General features: G+C 50.8%; 1 protein-coding gene across 2 annotated transcripts in view; it reads right to left on the bottom strand.

Annotated features, from left to right (window-relative positions):
* The window catches only part of LOC142289848 (uncharacterized), a 114,376-nt gene that overhangs the window by 37,840 nt on the left and 60,094 nt on the right, over positions 1-16,442 (bottom strand). The gene's annotated exons all lie outside the window — the stretch shown is intronic.

Genomic DNA, 16,442 nt, shown 5'->3' with positions numbered 1-16,442 from the left:
TGATAAGGAGAAATGAATGAGAGATTAGACTACTGAACCTTAACCCCTTCAGCCCCAAGCCTATTTTGACCCTAAAGACCAAGGCATTTTTTGCAATTTTGACCAGTGTCACTTTATGAGGTTATAACTCTGGAACGCTTCAACGGATCCCGGTGATTCTGAGATTGTTTTCTCGTGTCATATTGGGCTTCATGTTAGTGGTAAACTTAGGCCGATATTTTTTGCGTTTCTTTGTAAAAAAAATGGAAATTTCGCAAAAATTGTGAAAATTTTGTAATTTTCAAACTTTTAATTTTTATGCTCTAAAACTAACGAGACATATGGCACAAAATAATTAATAAATAACATTTCCCACATGTCTACTTTACATCAGAACAATTTTGGGGGAAAAAAAATAAAATTTAAGGAAGTTAGAGGGGTTCAAAGTTTATGAGCAATTTCTCATTTTTACAACAAAATTTACAAAGCCACTATTTTTAGGGACCAGATCACATTTGAAGCAATTTTGAAAGATCTACATGACACAAAACACCCAAAAGTGACACCATTCCAAAAACGGCACCCCTCAGGCTACTCAAAACCACATTCAAGAAGGTTATTAACCCTTCAGGTGCTTCACAGTAACTAAAGCAATGTGGAAGGAAAAAATGAACATTTTACTTTTTGCAACAAAAATGTTAATTTAGCCTCAAATTTTGCATATTCACAAGGGTAACAGGATTAAATGAACCCCCAAAATTTCTTGGGCAATTTCTTCTGAGCATGTAGATACCTCATATGTGGCGAAAAACCACTGTTTGGGCGCACGGCAGGACTCGGAAGGGAAGGAGCGTCATTTGACTTTTTGAACAGAAAATTAGCTGGAATCGTTAACCGCACCATGTTGCGTTTGGAGAGCCCCTGAGGTGCCGAAACCGTGGAGCTCCCCCACATGTGACCCCATTTTGGAAACTAGACCCCTCATGGAATTTATCTAGATGTTTATTGAGCACTTTGAACCTCTGGGGACTTCACAAAAGTTAATAGAGTTGAGCCGTGAAAATAAAAATTTTTTTTCCACAAAATTGTTACTTCAACCAGGTAGCTTTTTTTTCACAAGAGTATCAGGAAAAATTGCACCATAAAATGTATTGTGCAATTTCTCCTGAGTACACAGACACCTCATATGTGGTGGAGATCAAATGTTTGGGCGCACAGCAGGGCTCAGAATACAAGGAGTGTCATTTGACATTTCAAACGCAAAATTGTCTGGGATAATTAGCGTATTCCATGTTGTGTTTGGAGACCCCCCGAGGTGCCGAAACAGTGGAGCACCCCCACATGTGCCCCCATTTTGGAAACTAGACCCCCATGGCATAGAGAAAAAAAATAGGGCGCATGCACAAATGTTCTGCAAAAAAAGGGGGGGACTAGGTGGGATGGAAAAAAGAAGTCCTGTCCAAAGTCGAGTATGACTGCAGGACGATTGCTGATCAGGTACATAATTGTTCAAGTTTTGTTTTGTTTGTTTTTTTTTATTTGGGGTGCACAAAAAAAGCAAAAACTAGAGCAACAATTACGTACCTGATCAGCCAATCACGTAGCTGATCAGCACTTGGTGGCAAGCAGGTGGGGGAGGAGGGGGGGAGACGGAGTGGGAGATGCGATTGGAGATAGTTAGAAAAGAGCCACGAAGAATACTTACAGGATGGATCAGAACTGCGGCAGATGGGGGGGCGGCAGATGGGGGGGCAGCGGCATATAAAGGGAGCATCTGTGAATGTGAGACGGCGGCGGCTGGGATAGGGTGGGGCAGATGGGAGAGGGCGCAGTGGATGCAGGAGCGGCAGAGGATGGGGGGAAGGGGGGATGGGAGGGAAGGGGAGTGGGAGGTGAGATTGGGGATAGTTACCCTACAGGATGGATCTAGGCAGCAGGATCACAGGAGATGAAGGAGGCAGCAGATCGGGGAGGGTGAGAGGTGGGAGAGGGAGCGCAGCGCAGATCACGGGGGAGACAGGTGAGCAGAGCACAGATCACGGGGGTGGGAGATGGAGGGAGAGCGGACAGCAGATCACGGGGGTGACAGGTGAGCAGAGCACAGATCACGGGGGTGAGAGGTGGAGGGAGAGCGGACAGCAGATCACGGGGGGGACAGGTGAGGGAGCACAGATCACGGGGGTGACAGGTGAGGGAGCACACATCACGGGGGTGACAGGGGAGGGAGCACACATCACGGGGGTGACAGGGGAGGGAGCACACATCACGGGGGTGACAGGGGAGGGAGCACACATCACGGGGGTGACAGGGGAGGGAGCACACATCACGGGGGTGACAGGGGAGGGAGCACACATCACGGGGGTGACAGGGGAGGGAGCACACATCACGGGGGTGACAGGGGAGGGAGCACACATCACGGGGGTGACAGGGGAGGGAGCACACATCACGGGGGTGACAGGGGAGGGAGCACACATCACGGGAGTGACAGGGGAGGGAGCACACATCACGGGAGTGACAGGGGAGGGAGCACACATCACGGGGGTGACAGAGGAGGGAGCACACATCACGGGGGTGACAGGGGAGGGAGCACACATCACGGGGTGACAGGGGAGGGAGCACACATCACGGGGGTGACAGGGGAGGGAGCACACATCACGGGGGCGACAGGTGAGGGAGCACAGATCACGGGGGCGACAGGTGAGGGAGCACAGATCACGGGGGCGACAGGGGAGGGAGCACACATCACGGGGGGTGACAGGGGAGGGAGCACACATCACGGGGGTGACAGGGGAGGGAGCACACATCACGGGGGTGACAGGGGAGGGAGCACACATCACGGGAGTGACAGGGGAGGGAGCACACATCACGTGGTGACAGGGGAGGGAGCACACATCACGGGGGTGACACGGGAGGGAGCACACATCACGGGGGTGACACGGGAGGGAGCACACATCACGGGGTGACAGGGGAGGGAGCACACATCACGGGGGTGACAGGGGAGGGAGCACACATCACGGGGGCGACAGGTGAGGGAGCACAGATCACGGGGGCGACAGGTGAGGGAGCACAGATCACGGGGGCGACAGGCGAGGGAGCACACATCACGAGGGGTGACAGGGGAGCGAGCACACATCACGGGGGGTGACAGGGGAGGGAGCATACATCACGGGGGGTGACAGGGGAGGGAGCACACATCACGGGGGTGACAGGGGAGGGAGCACACATCACGGGGGTGACAGGGGAGGGAGCACACATCACGGGGGTGACAGGGGAGGGAGCACACATCACGGGGGTGACAGGGGAGGGAGCACACATCACGGGGGTGACAGGGGAGGGAGCACACATCACGGGGGTGACAGGGGAGGGAGCACACATCACGGGGGTGACAGGGGAGGGAGCACACATCACGGGGGTGACAGGGGAGGGAGCACACATCACGGGGGTGACAGGGGAGGGAGCACACATCACGGGGGTGACAGGGGAGGGAGCACACATCACGGGGGTGACAGGGGAGGGAGCACACATCACGGGGGTGACAGGGGAGGGAGCACACATCACGGGGGTGACAGGGGAGGGAGCACACATCACGGGGGTGACAGGGGAGGGAGCACACATCACGGGGGTGACAGGGGAGGGAGCACACATCACGGGGGTGACAGGGGAGGGAGCACAGATCACGGGGGTGACAGGAGAGGGAGCACAGATCACGGGGGTGACAGGGGAGGGGGCGGGTAGGCGATCACGGGGGTGAGAGGTGGGGGGGAGCGTGCAGCACATCACGGAGAGGAGGGGGCGAGCAGCACATAACGGAGGAGCGGGGGCGGGCACCGATTACGAGGGGGAGGGGCCGGGCAGCACATAACGGAGGAGAGGGAGCGCGCAGCACATAACGGAGGAGAGTGGGCGGGCACCGATCACGAGGGGGAGGGGTCGGGCAGCAGATCGGGGGGAGCGGTAGCACTGTGGCAGATGGAGGGCGGCGGCGGATTGGGAGGCTTTTCTCCAGTTTCATACAGTGCAATGGCAGCGCGGCAACTTCCGGGTCCCATGCTCCCGTCACATAACAGCATGAGACTGGAGCTTGTCGCCCTGCCATTGCACTGTATACACTCACTGTGCTGGCGTGCTGCAGGGACCGACAAGTGAAGCTGATGGGGGAGGTCACCGGCAACAGGTCCACTGTGATTAGAGAGATCGGTCACAAGGCCGATCTCTCCAATCAGAGCTACTGGAGCTGGGGGAGGGTGATGCAGTGAGGTCACCCAGCTCCAGCCAATTGCCAGTGCTACAGCTGCACTGATCATGGCTGGATTTCAATGTTTCAGTCACTTTAAATGGCTGGAACATTACAGTGGCTGTGATTGGTTGAGCGGCGTTCGTCAGCCAATCACAGCCTCCGTAGGTCCGGGGAGGGGGCACCACCCCTCCTGAGGTCAGGTACAGGTCCCTTCCTCCCCGAATCTGCGCTTTGTGTTAACCGATCGCAGTCACTGGGGGCTCCGGTGCCGCGATTCCGCCATGACGGAAAGATCCGTCCTTGGTCTTTAAGGCCCAGGGCATCATGACGGATCTTTCCATCCATGGTCGTGAAGGGGTTAAAGGCTCCTAGGGGAACTAAGTAAAAAAAGAGAATTTTGTTTACTTACCGTAAATTCTTTTTCTTATAGTTCCGTCTTGGGAGACCCAGACCTTGGGTGTATAGCTTCTGCCTCCGGAGGACACACAAAGTACTACACCTAAAAGGTGTAGCTCCTCCCTCTGAGCCTATACACCCCCTGGTGAACCAGTCACAACCAGTTTAGTGCAAAAGCTGAAGGAGAATAGCCACCCACAAGTAGAACAGAGCAAGAGCCGGAACAACCGGAGACTCTGTCCACGACAACAGCATGTGAAAACACACGGAATAAGGAAATAGCCAACAGGCAACAGGGAGGGTGCTGGGTCTCCCAAGACGGAACTATAAGAAAAAGAATTTACGGTAAGTAAACAAAATTCTCTTTTTCTTTATCGTTCCTTTGGGAGACCCAGACCTTGGGACGTTCCAAAGCAGTCCCTGGGTGGGAAATAAACAAAAAAACTAAGAAGTAGGCAGAAACCTAACTTCACAAATGGGCGACCACCGCCTGAAGGATGCGTCTGCCCAAGCTCGCATCTGCCGAAGCATGAGCATGCACTTGGTAGTGCTTCGAGAAGGTATGCAGGCTAGCCCAAGTGGCAGCCTGACAGACTTGCTGAGCCGTAGCCTGGTGCCGAAAAGCCCAAGAGGCACCGACAGCCCTGGTCGAGTGCGCTTTGATCCCCGGCGGGGGAGGAGCCTGCGAACTTTGGTAGGCGTCCGAAATGGTCGACCTAATCCAACGCTAAGGTCGGCTTAGAAACAGGGAGGCCCTTGCGCCGACCTGTGGTTAGCACAAAAAGAGAGGTACACCGCCTAAGCGCAGCGGTGCGAGACACATAGATCCGGAGAGCACGCACCAGATCTAGAGTATGTAGAGCTTTTTCAAAGCGATGAACAGGGGCCGGACAGAAGGAAGGTAAGGTAATGTCCTGGTTAAGATGGAAAGGAGAGACCACCTTAGGAAGGAAGTCCGGAGTCGGACGGAGAACCACCTTGTCTTGATGAAAGACTAAAAAGGGTGACTGCGAGGAGAGCGCAGCCAAATCAGAAACTCTCCTGAGAGAAGTTATAGCAACCAGAAAGGCCACTTTCTGTGAGAGACGATACAAAGAAACCTCCCTAAGGGGCTCAAAGGGGGGTTTCTGCAAGACCGTGAGAACCAAGTTAAGGTCCCAGGGGTCCAAGGGCCGCCGGTAAGGCGGGATGATGTGAGACGCGCCCTGCATGAAGGTGCGGACCTGAGCCAGCCGAGCGAGACGCCGCTGGAACAGGACTGACAGGGCCGAAACCTGTCCCTTGAGAGAGTTGAGGGACAGACCTAGCTGCAGACCGGACTGTAGAAAAGACAGAAGGGTCGGCAAGGAGAATGGCCAAGGAGAATGGCCGGTAGAGCGACACCAGGACAGGAAAATTTTCCAAGTCCTGTGATAGATCTTAGCGGACGAAGACTTACGGGCCCGAGTCATAGTGGAGATGACTTCAGGGGGAATACCAGAAGCCGTCAAAATCCAGGACTCAAGAGCCACGCCGTCAATTTGAGGGTCGCAGAATTCGGGCGGAAGAACGGACCTTGCGAGAGTAGGTCTGGACGGTCCGGGAGAGGCCACGGCATCTCTACGGACAGTTGGAGCAGGTCCGGATACCAAGCTTAACTAACACAACTTGACATCGGAATACCGACCAAGAATGAAGTGAATCAATACAATTTACTGTAAATTCTTATTTTATTTTCAATAAATACATTTAATTATCAAACAAGAGAGCCACCTGGGGGGGGGCACATGGTTCCAGAATTTAAATATCCTTCCTATCCCTTATAACAGATGTTTAAATTATCGTACAGACCAGTGACATATACCATATATTACACCATCTACTATCCAGTTACTGCAGTGTGACACAACATGGGATAAAAGGTCTATTTATATCCAGGGCAATGATATGTGGCCTAAGATTACAAACATATGGCTAAATCAGCTACCTATTACTTGTGAATCCTCAGCACAAGCATATTACATATTATATAGTGTTTAGCCAATGCCATCATCCTATATACCACGCCATCCTCCATCACCCTTGATAATTAATCCCATCATGTCACCTTCATTTAGCACCAGAAAAAACATCATCCGGTTATGGCAATTTATAACACTGTCTATGGAATTAAGCACAGTAATCCAATACCGCCAATTATAAAATAGTTGACATCATTAACATCACAAAGGCAGAAGTACTTACATTGTACGTTAGATTATCTGGCCATGCGTCCCTCCACCCCTGACGTACGTTTCGCCACGCTTTATCAAAAGGGCCTTGCGAGAGTAGGTCTGGACGGTCCGGGAGAGGCCACGGCATCTCTACGGACAGTTGGAGCAGGTCCGGATACCAAGCTTGCCTGGGCCAGTCCGGTGCAATGAGGATGACTCGACGACCCTCCATTCTGATCTTGCGCAGGACTCTGGGCAAGAGGGCTAGAGGGGGAAACACGTAGGACAGACGAAACTGGGACCAGTCCTGAACCAGAGCGTCCGCGGCGAAGGCCTGAGGATCGTGGGAGCGAGCCACGTAGACAGGAACTTTGTTGTTGTGACGGGATGCCATTAGGTACACGTCCGGAGTGCCCCATTTGCGGCAGATCGACTGAAATACTGCCGGGTGCAGGGACCACTCGCCACCGTCCACGCTTTGACGGCTTAGATAATCTGCCTCCCAGTTGTCCACGCCTGGGATGTGGACTGCGGATATGGTGGACCTGGAGTCCTCCGCCCATTGAAGAATGCGTTGTACATCCATCATTGCTAGGCGGCTGCGTGTCCTGCCTTGATGGTTGATGTAGGCAACCGCTGTCGCGTTGTCTGACTGGACTCGAATGTGCCTGCCGGCCAGCAGATGGTGAAATGCTAGGAGAGCTAGAAGTGTGGCTCTGATTTCCAGCACATTGATTGAAAGGGCTGACTCGGACGGAGTCCAAGTGCCCTGTGCTCTGTGGTAAAGACATACCGCTCCCCAGCCGGATAGACTGGCATCCGTGGTGAGAATCACCCAGGACGGGGCCAGGAAGGAGCGCCCTTGGGACAGGGAGAGGGGCCGAAGCCACCACTGAAGAGAGCTCCTGGTCCGTGGCGGCAGAGTCACTAACTTGTGTAAGGAGGAAGGCCGCTTGTCCCAACAGCGGAGAATGTCAAGCTGCAGGGGGCGCAGATGGAACTGGGCAAAGGGAACAGCCTCCATGGACGCCACCATTTGACCCAGTACCTGCATCAGACGCCTGAGGGTATAACGGTGGGGCCTCAGGAGAGAGCGCACCGCCAACTGGAGTGACAGCTGTTTGTCTAAGGGCAACTTCACAAGTGCCGGCCGGCAGAGTCTCGAACTGCATCCCTAGGTACGTGAGACTCTGGGTCGGAGTCAGAGTGGATTTGGGAAGATTGACAAGCCACCCGAATTGGGCTAGAGTGCTGAGAGTGAGCGAGACACTCCGCTGACAGTCTGCGCTGGATGGCGCTTTGACTAGAAGGTCGTCCAGGTAGGGGAGCACTGCCAACCCCTGAAGATGCAGAACCGCAATCACGGCTGCCATGACCTTGGTGAATACCCGAGGGGCCGTGGCTAACCCGAAGGGGAGAGCCACGAATTGGAAATGATCGTCTCCTATTTGAAAGCGTAGCCAACGCTGGTGTGAAACCGCAATGGGCACATGCAGATAGGCATCTCTGATGTTGATGGATGCCAGGAAATCCCCTTGGGTCATTGAGGCAATGACTGATCGCAGGGACTCCATGCGAAAGTGCCGTACCCGAACATGCTTGTTGAGAAGCTTGAGATCCAGGATGGGCCTGAAGGTACCGTTCTTTTTGGGAACTAGGAAGAGGTTTGAGTAGAAACCTCTGAACCGTTCCCGGGCGGGAACTGGTACAATTACTCCGTTGGCCTGCAAGGCTGCCACGGCCTGTGAAAAGGCGGCGGCCCTGGAGCAGGGGGGAGTTGAGAGAAAAAATCTGTTTGGCGGGCTGGAAGAAAATTCTATCCTGTAGCCGTGAGAGATGATATCTCTCACCCACTGATCGGAGACTTGTTGAAACCAAGCGTCGCCAAAGTGGGAGAGCCTGCCACCGACTAAGGACGTGGCTGGATCGGACAGAGATTCACGAGGAGGCTGCCTTAGTGGCAGGACCTCCTGCGGTCTTCTGCGGACGCGCTCTGGAGCGCCAGCTGGATTTCTGGTCCTTGGCTGAGTTAGCGGACGAGGCGGAGGGCTTAGAGGACGACCAGTTGGAGGAACGAAAGGAGCGAAACCTCGACTGAATCCTACCCTGGGCAGGTTTCCTGGTCTTGGTTTGTGGCATGGAAGTACTCTTCCCGCCAGTAGCCTCTTTAATAATTTCATCCAGCTGTTCACCGAACAGACGGGAACCAGCAAAAGGGAGCCCAGCAAGGTACTTCTTTGAAGAAGCATCTGCCTTCCACTCTCGAAGCCACAAGGTCCTGCGGATAACGAGGGAATTAGTCGAAGCCACCGCAGCGCGGTGAGAAGCCTCCAGCATGGCAGACATGGCATAAGAAGAAAAAGCTGAAGCTTTAGAAGTTAAGGCAACAATCTCGGGCATAGATTCCCTGGTGAGGGAATGCATCTCCTCCAGACTAGCAGAGATGGCTTTGAGGGCCCACACTGCTGCAAAAGTTGGAGAAAACGCGCCCCCACCGCTTCATACACGGATTTGGCCAGAAGGTCAATCTGACGGTCAGTGGCATCCTTAAGGGAAGTGCCATCAGCCACCGACACAACGGTCCGGGCTGAGAGCCTAGACACCGGAGGGTCTACCTTTGGGGAGTGAGCCCACTCCTTGACCACCTCAGGTGGAAAGGGAAAACGGTCATCAGAACCACGCTTTGGGAAGCGTTTGTCAGGACAGGCCCTGGGTTTGGTCACAGCGGCCTGAAAACTGGAGTGGTTAAAGAACACACTCTTTACTCTCTTAGGCGAGGTAAACTGGTGCTTTTCTGCCAGAGAGGGTTGCTCCTCTGATACTGGCGGATTGAGATCCAGTACAGAATTAATGGAAGCAATCAAGTCACTAAATTCTGAGTCACCCTTGGAAGGAGCAATGGGGAACATGGAGTTAGTCTCCGTGCCCCCTGTATAGGCATCCTCCTCATCCTGCGAGTCCTCAGCCCTTGAATCACAGCCACGCGATGAGGAGGGAGAGGGAACCGTGCGGAGCCTCTTAGACGGACGGGGTCCATGCCCTGATGATGAATCCTCTGTGAGCTCCAGTCCTAAAAGCCCCTTAGCAAGAGCATTAGAGGCACCCTGTGAAGGGGGCTGATGCATATTCATCAAAGTCCTGGACAGAAGTCCCATGGACTCAGCAAATGACTGGGAGATAGACCTAGAAAAGGACTCTACCCAGGCCGGGGGTTCAGCCACATGTGCAGGAGCAGCCTGAGAGACCACTGGGGCCGAGACCCCAGGCCGTGGCACCTCCAAGTTAGAGCAGACCTCACAATGTGGATAGGTGCTCGCTTCAGGCAGCGGAAGCTTTGGAGCCTTGCTCCTTGTGTGAGACATGCTGCCTGAGTGGGGGGAAACAGCTTCTATAAAGGGAATCTCAGGGAGAATATAGCAGAGGTCCACAACCGGAGACCGGCTGTGGCTTACCAGACCGCTGGAAGCGGTGTTGTGTGCCCTCCAGATCCCGAAGCCCGGACCCCCAATGCACAGCACCTCAGCAGGGATGCAGAGTGCAGGACGGGCCAGAACAGAGTGAAACCTGCCGCCGGAGCGAAGAGACGGGGCGGAACCTTGGGCGTCCCTGTAGGAAGGGCGGAATCTGGAGGGCCATAGAGGCCTGCAGGGGGGGAGTCACACACAAGCAGTGAGGAGGATCCCTCCCCTGTGCAGGACGGCCACCGGGAGGGGCCATGCCTGTCCCTCAGCATGAGTGACATGCGAGGGCAGGTAACAGAAACTAGGCCTCCGACGAGGCCTAAATTTAAGCAGCGAGGCCGACGCGCAGGCACCATCGGCGCGGTTCTCGAGCGAAAAGCCAGAGGACCGGCCGGAAATGCTAAAAAACACAGTAAACACACTCTCCCCCCACAATAAATGACAGGGATCCCCAACATATGAACGTCTCAAGGTACTTAGCTGCTGAGACGCAGGGCCAGGTCCCTGGGGGTGAGTGCTCCGGTCCAGCAGGGTCCTCAAGGGGCTGTGGCCGGAGACCGGTCTCCTGCCAAGCATGGAGACCACGCTGGCTCCCACTTCAATCCAGAGCCCAGGAGGGATGGTGAAGGAGCACGGCATGTAAGGCTCCAGCCTTGGAAATCAACCTTACAACACCGCCGACACAGTGGGGTGAGAAGGGACATGCCGGGAGTCCAGACGTGGACCCGCATTTCTTCAATCTTCTTCCAAAAAAAGGAAAAAAAAAAAAATCATATGAGAACGCATGTGTGGATGTATGCCTCCTGAACACAAAGCGAAAAACTGGTTGTGACTGGTTCACCAGGGGGTGTATAGGCTCAGAGGGAGGAGCTACACCTTTTAGGTGTAGTACTTTGTGTGTCCTCCGGAGGCAGAAGCTATACACCCAAGGTCTGGGTCTCCCAAAGGAACGATAAAGAAAAAACAAAAAACCTAAAGTTCAAATCACCCCCCATTGAAAACTAAAGGGTTAAAAAAACAAAAACACACACATTTAGTATCACCGCGTTCAGCAATGCCTGAACTATCAAAGTATAAAAATTAATTAATCTGATCAGAAAACGGCGTAGCAGCAAAAATGTTCCAAAAGCCAAAATTATGTTTTTTCAATTGTCGCAAATTTTGTGCAAAATGCAATAACAAGCGATCAAAATGTAGCATCTGCGCAAAAATAATACCATTAAAAAAGTTAGCCCAAGACGCAAAAAAATAAGCCATCACTGAGTCCCATAGCCTGAAAAATGAAAACGCTACTGGTGGTGGAAAATGGCGCAAAAAGTGTGCCACTTTTCTGGGACAAACTTTGAATTTTTTTTAACCCTGTAGATAAAAGTAAACCTATACATGTTTGTTGTCTACAAACTTGTACTGACCTCAATCACATCAACATCAGTTTTACCATATAGTAAACAGTGAATAAAATATCACAAAACCAAATTGTGCAATCTCACTTTATTTGCAATTTTTCTGCACTCGGAATTTTTCTGCTGTTTTCCAGTACATTATATGGTAAAACTCATGGTTTCACTTAAAAGTACAACTCGTCCGGCAAAAAGCAAAGCCTTCATATGGCAAGATTGACGGAAAAATAAAATTTACGCCTCTCTGAAGAAGGGGAGCAAAAAAACAACGAAAAATCGCATGGGGGTTAAAGGGGTTAATAAATTTTGTAAACCGTTTAGAACAGAAGCCACCTCCTCCATACCCCCAGCTTTCCATCTACACAATGTGCAAGATATAACAACAGAAGGGGCAGTAGTGTCGCTAACTGATTTATTTAGGCTCTGAATAGTAATGAGTAATATAAATTTTTGTTTCATTTATGTTTAGAAAAAATATTTTTTCTAAACATAAATGAAACAAAAAATCATTAGTTAAAGGCATTTGAATAAAATGGTATGCAAAGTAATGATTATTTACTGACAGTTGAAGTAAGGCATCTGGAATGGAAGCTCCCAGCATGCCTAGAGGATCCTCATTACAGAAGTGATCCATCTGCCCTGAGCAGCGTGATCTCTCTGGTTCCAGCAGAGAACACAGGATTAGTGCCGTGACAAGAAAATGTGTGTGTTGCTGTTGGGGCCATAGAAGTTTTCGGTGCCGCTATACTTTAAGGCCTTGTCCATGTATACCACTCGGCACTTGGCTCTAAAACAGAGAGAAGTGTGATACTGATGGACTATGATGTACTGTGACCCAGTGTCCTAAAATCATTGGGCTTCTGGCAGGGCTGCCACCAGGAATTTCAGAACACCACACTGGCCCCCTTGAGACTCAGCCCAGCCTCCACCCCTCAAACCTTTCACAGTACCGACTCCAACCGCCACTCTTGGAAAAACTCAATTTCTGCACTACATACTCACCAAATCACACATTAACAGTTTACATCAAACACCATCTGCTGGCTGTATATATATATATATATATATATATATATATATATATATATATATATATATATATATATATATATATATATATATATATATACAGTATATGTAATAGAGGATGTGTGTACACACACGCACGGCTGAAGGTGTTAGCACCCTTGAAGTTGTTCTAGAAAAGGAAGCATTTCCCTCAGACATGATAATACATCGCCCCTCTTTACAATATCCTCCCACACACACTGCCCTTCTGTATACTATTCCACACACACTGCTCCTCACAGCACTTTGTTAAGAAAGTAGTGGGCATCACAGGGTAGTGAATATAAACAAAGGGTGCTAGCAAAAGCTACACAAAAAAAAAAAAGGATTGGAACATGAGGAAAAAACCTGGATAGAAAAAAAAAATGTGCACACCCAGCAATTTAGATCTAAACATGGCTTTTATTGATACAAAACATAAAAGCCAAATTTATATATAAATATATATGTCCCCATCCTGGTATGGTAGATGCTAGAATGTACGAGCTCCTTCCAGGTATGACGTCATTTGTCACGTGATAGAGGGGCGTGTTCAAAATGCAGCCCATTCAACACCTTGCCATATAGGTTCTGTCTCGTGCAATATAATGAATTTATTATCAGTCTCCATTGGGGCATGTCACTATGATTTTGTATATGTTTCTTTTATTATACCATGCCTATCAGTAAGGACATATGTCCGAAACACATGAGGCAGGAGATTTCAGCGGCTCATGCACATGTGATTTTAAGTCACTGTTTTTAAGAAGTTCCAATAAAAGAAATTATTTTATCTATATATACAATTGCCTTATTCTGTCTGTATGTCTTGCTCCAAAATTGTGTCCTTACGGTGACACAAAGCTGATTGGCCGCTGGGCTCGCCATGGCCCCGCCCCCCCGCACGGATTAGCCGCTCGCCTCGCCTCCGCCCCCCCCACGGATTGGTCGCTCGCCTCGGCCTGGCCCCGCCCTCCGCATGGATTGGCCACTCGCCCCGGCCCTCCGCACGCATCGCCAGACATAACCTTGCGCTGCTGGGATCGTGACGGAGCCGGTGAACGCTGGTAACCATTATACACATCGGGTATCTAAGGTCCCTTAATTACCCGATGTGTATCATAGTTACCAGTGTACACCGGCTCCGTCACGATCCCAGCAGCGCCAGACATAACCTTGCGATGCTTGGATCTTGACGGAGCCGGTGAACGCTGGTAACCATTATACACATCGGGTAACTAAGGTCCCTTAGTTACCCGATGTGTATCATAGTTACCAGTGTACACCGGCTCTGTCACGATCCCAGCAGCGCCAGACATAACCTTGCGATGCTGGGATCTTGACGGAGCCGGTGAACGCTGGTAACCATTATACACATCGGGTAACTAAGGTCCCTTAGTTACCCGATGTGTATCATAGTTACCAGTGTACACCGGCTCCGTCACGATCCCAGCAGCGCCAGACATAACCTTGCGATGCTGGGATCTTGACGGAGCCGGTGAACGCTGGTAACCATTATACACATCAGGTAACTAAGGTCCCTTAGTTACCCGATGTGTATCATAGTTACCAGCGTACACCGGCTCCCGGTACACATGTGCAGGGAGCCGGCATTATACTCCTCTCCCCCCAGGACTACTCCTCCTATTATAGTCCTCCTATTATACTCCTCTCTGAGTATAATAGGAGAACTATTATAGCATGGGGGATGGAGCACGATGGGGTACGCAGCAAGGGGGATGTAGCACGATGGGGGGTGCGCAGCATGGGGGATGGAGCACGATGGGGAGTGCGCAGCATGGAGGATGGAGCACGATGGGGAGTGCGCAGCATGGGGGATGGAGCACGATGGGGGGTGCGCAGCATCGGGGATGGAGCACAATGGGGAATGCGCAGCATAGGGGATGGAGCACGATGGGGGATGCGCAGCATGGGGGATGGAGCGCGATGGGAGGTGCACACTTCCCTCCAACACACACAACACACACACTGGGAACCACAAACACCGCCATACACAGACAACGCCGCACACACACAACACTCAACACACAAATACCGCGGCATACATAAATATACGCACATACCGCACAACACACACATTGCACAAAACATACCTCCCCCCAAAACACACCACACCCACACAAACCGCGCAACACACACACACAACGCTACAGACACACAGCGCTCCACAAACAACGCAACACACATACAACACCGCTCTCACCCCCCGCCACACCCAGACAACACCCAGAACATGTACAGCGCCCTACACAAACACTTGGTAACTACACACAACAACATCTATATATATATATATATATATATATATATATATATATATCTATCTATATATAACAAAAATCATACATGAACTACACAATACGTAAATTCTAGAATACCCGATGCGTAGAATCGGGCCACCTTCTAGTTGAAAATAAAGTGCCAGATCCTCTACCAATTTTTCTTCTCTGCTCCTCCGGACATCAGCTACAAGGATCCGTGCACCTGCTGAAAATTTGTGGTTCTGACGAACATATGGTGACCTTCATTTAATTTCTTTGGAATTTAATTGGGGCTGCTTATCCACCATCCAGACTATCCTGCGTTCCAACCTTTCAATTTTTCTCTGTTGTCCACATCCACGGAGATTAGCTATAGTGTCATGGGTTGTAAAATTCAAGTTGCGAACCATGGACAAAAGAACATCAAGCTCTCCAGAAGTGGCTCTGTACTCTTGAGATTGCCGATTTATTTTCCAACAATTTTAGTTCTTAAGTCCCCAGACAGTTGTCTTCTCTTTCAGAATTCCATGCTTAGTGTGGCACACAAACAATGCAAAGACTGTCAACTTCTGCCTTTTTTATTTAGTTTCAGGTGTGATTTTGATATTGCCCACACCTATTACTTGCCACAGGTGAGTTTGAAAGAGCATCACATGCTTGAAACAAAGTTGTTTACGCACAAATTTGGAACGGTGCCAACCATTTTGTCTGGCCAACTTTTGGAGTTGTGTGTAAAATTATGTTTAATTTGGCTTTTCCCCCTCTTCAGCTTTTTGTGTTATTCCAATACACACAAAGGAAACAAACGTGTCATTTCAATAATTTTCAGATAAATACATCATTTTCTGGAACAATTTCAAGGGTGCCAACAGTTTCAGCCATTACTGTACCATTAAAAATTCCCTAACTAAAAATCTGCTATTGTATTTTTTTTCCCCTTTTTGATTAGGTTTCTTTTAAGAATTTCAGTGCATGCTGGGATACGCAAAAGAGCGGTCATCAGGGGCCATAGACTGGTCACTGCTGCAGCCACTGCCCCCTCTCTGAGACTAGGCGTCTTCAGTGGTGATCGTTTCTGGGGCTGGTCTACGATACCAGCGCACACTCTGTTGTTGGATCAGATCAGGAGAAACAATCGGGCAACAGAGCGGTGTTTGGTTACCTAGTGTGCAGAGACTAGTGATGTCACTTGTGGAGGCGGCTCTGATCTGTGCACGCCGGTTATTCTGACACAGCTCTGTTGCTGGCTCTCTACGACTGAGCTGAGCCCACAATATTATAATAATAAAAAAAAAAAAAAGAAGAGCGCATGGTCAATGTGCACAGCCAGGTGGAACTAAACCAGTTCCTGAAAAGAGCTTCACTGATGATGCTTTGTTAGAGGGGAGGTGGCACAGGATGCAACCTCTGCCCCTGATAACACTTTAGGAGGAAAGTTACTTTGACAT

Source organism: Anomaloglossus baeobatrachus, chromosome 2, assembly GCF_048569485.1.
Source record: "Anomaloglossus baeobatrachus isolate aAnoBae1 chromosome 2, aAnoBae1.hap1, whole genome shotgun sequence".
Taxonomy (NCBI): domain Eukaryota; kingdom Metazoa; phylum Chordata; class Amphibia; order Anura; family Aromobatidae; genus Anomaloglossus; species Anomaloglossus baeobatrachus.
Note: the sequence above shows the minus strand (reverse complement) of the source record. Positions and strands in the feature narration are given on the sequence as shown.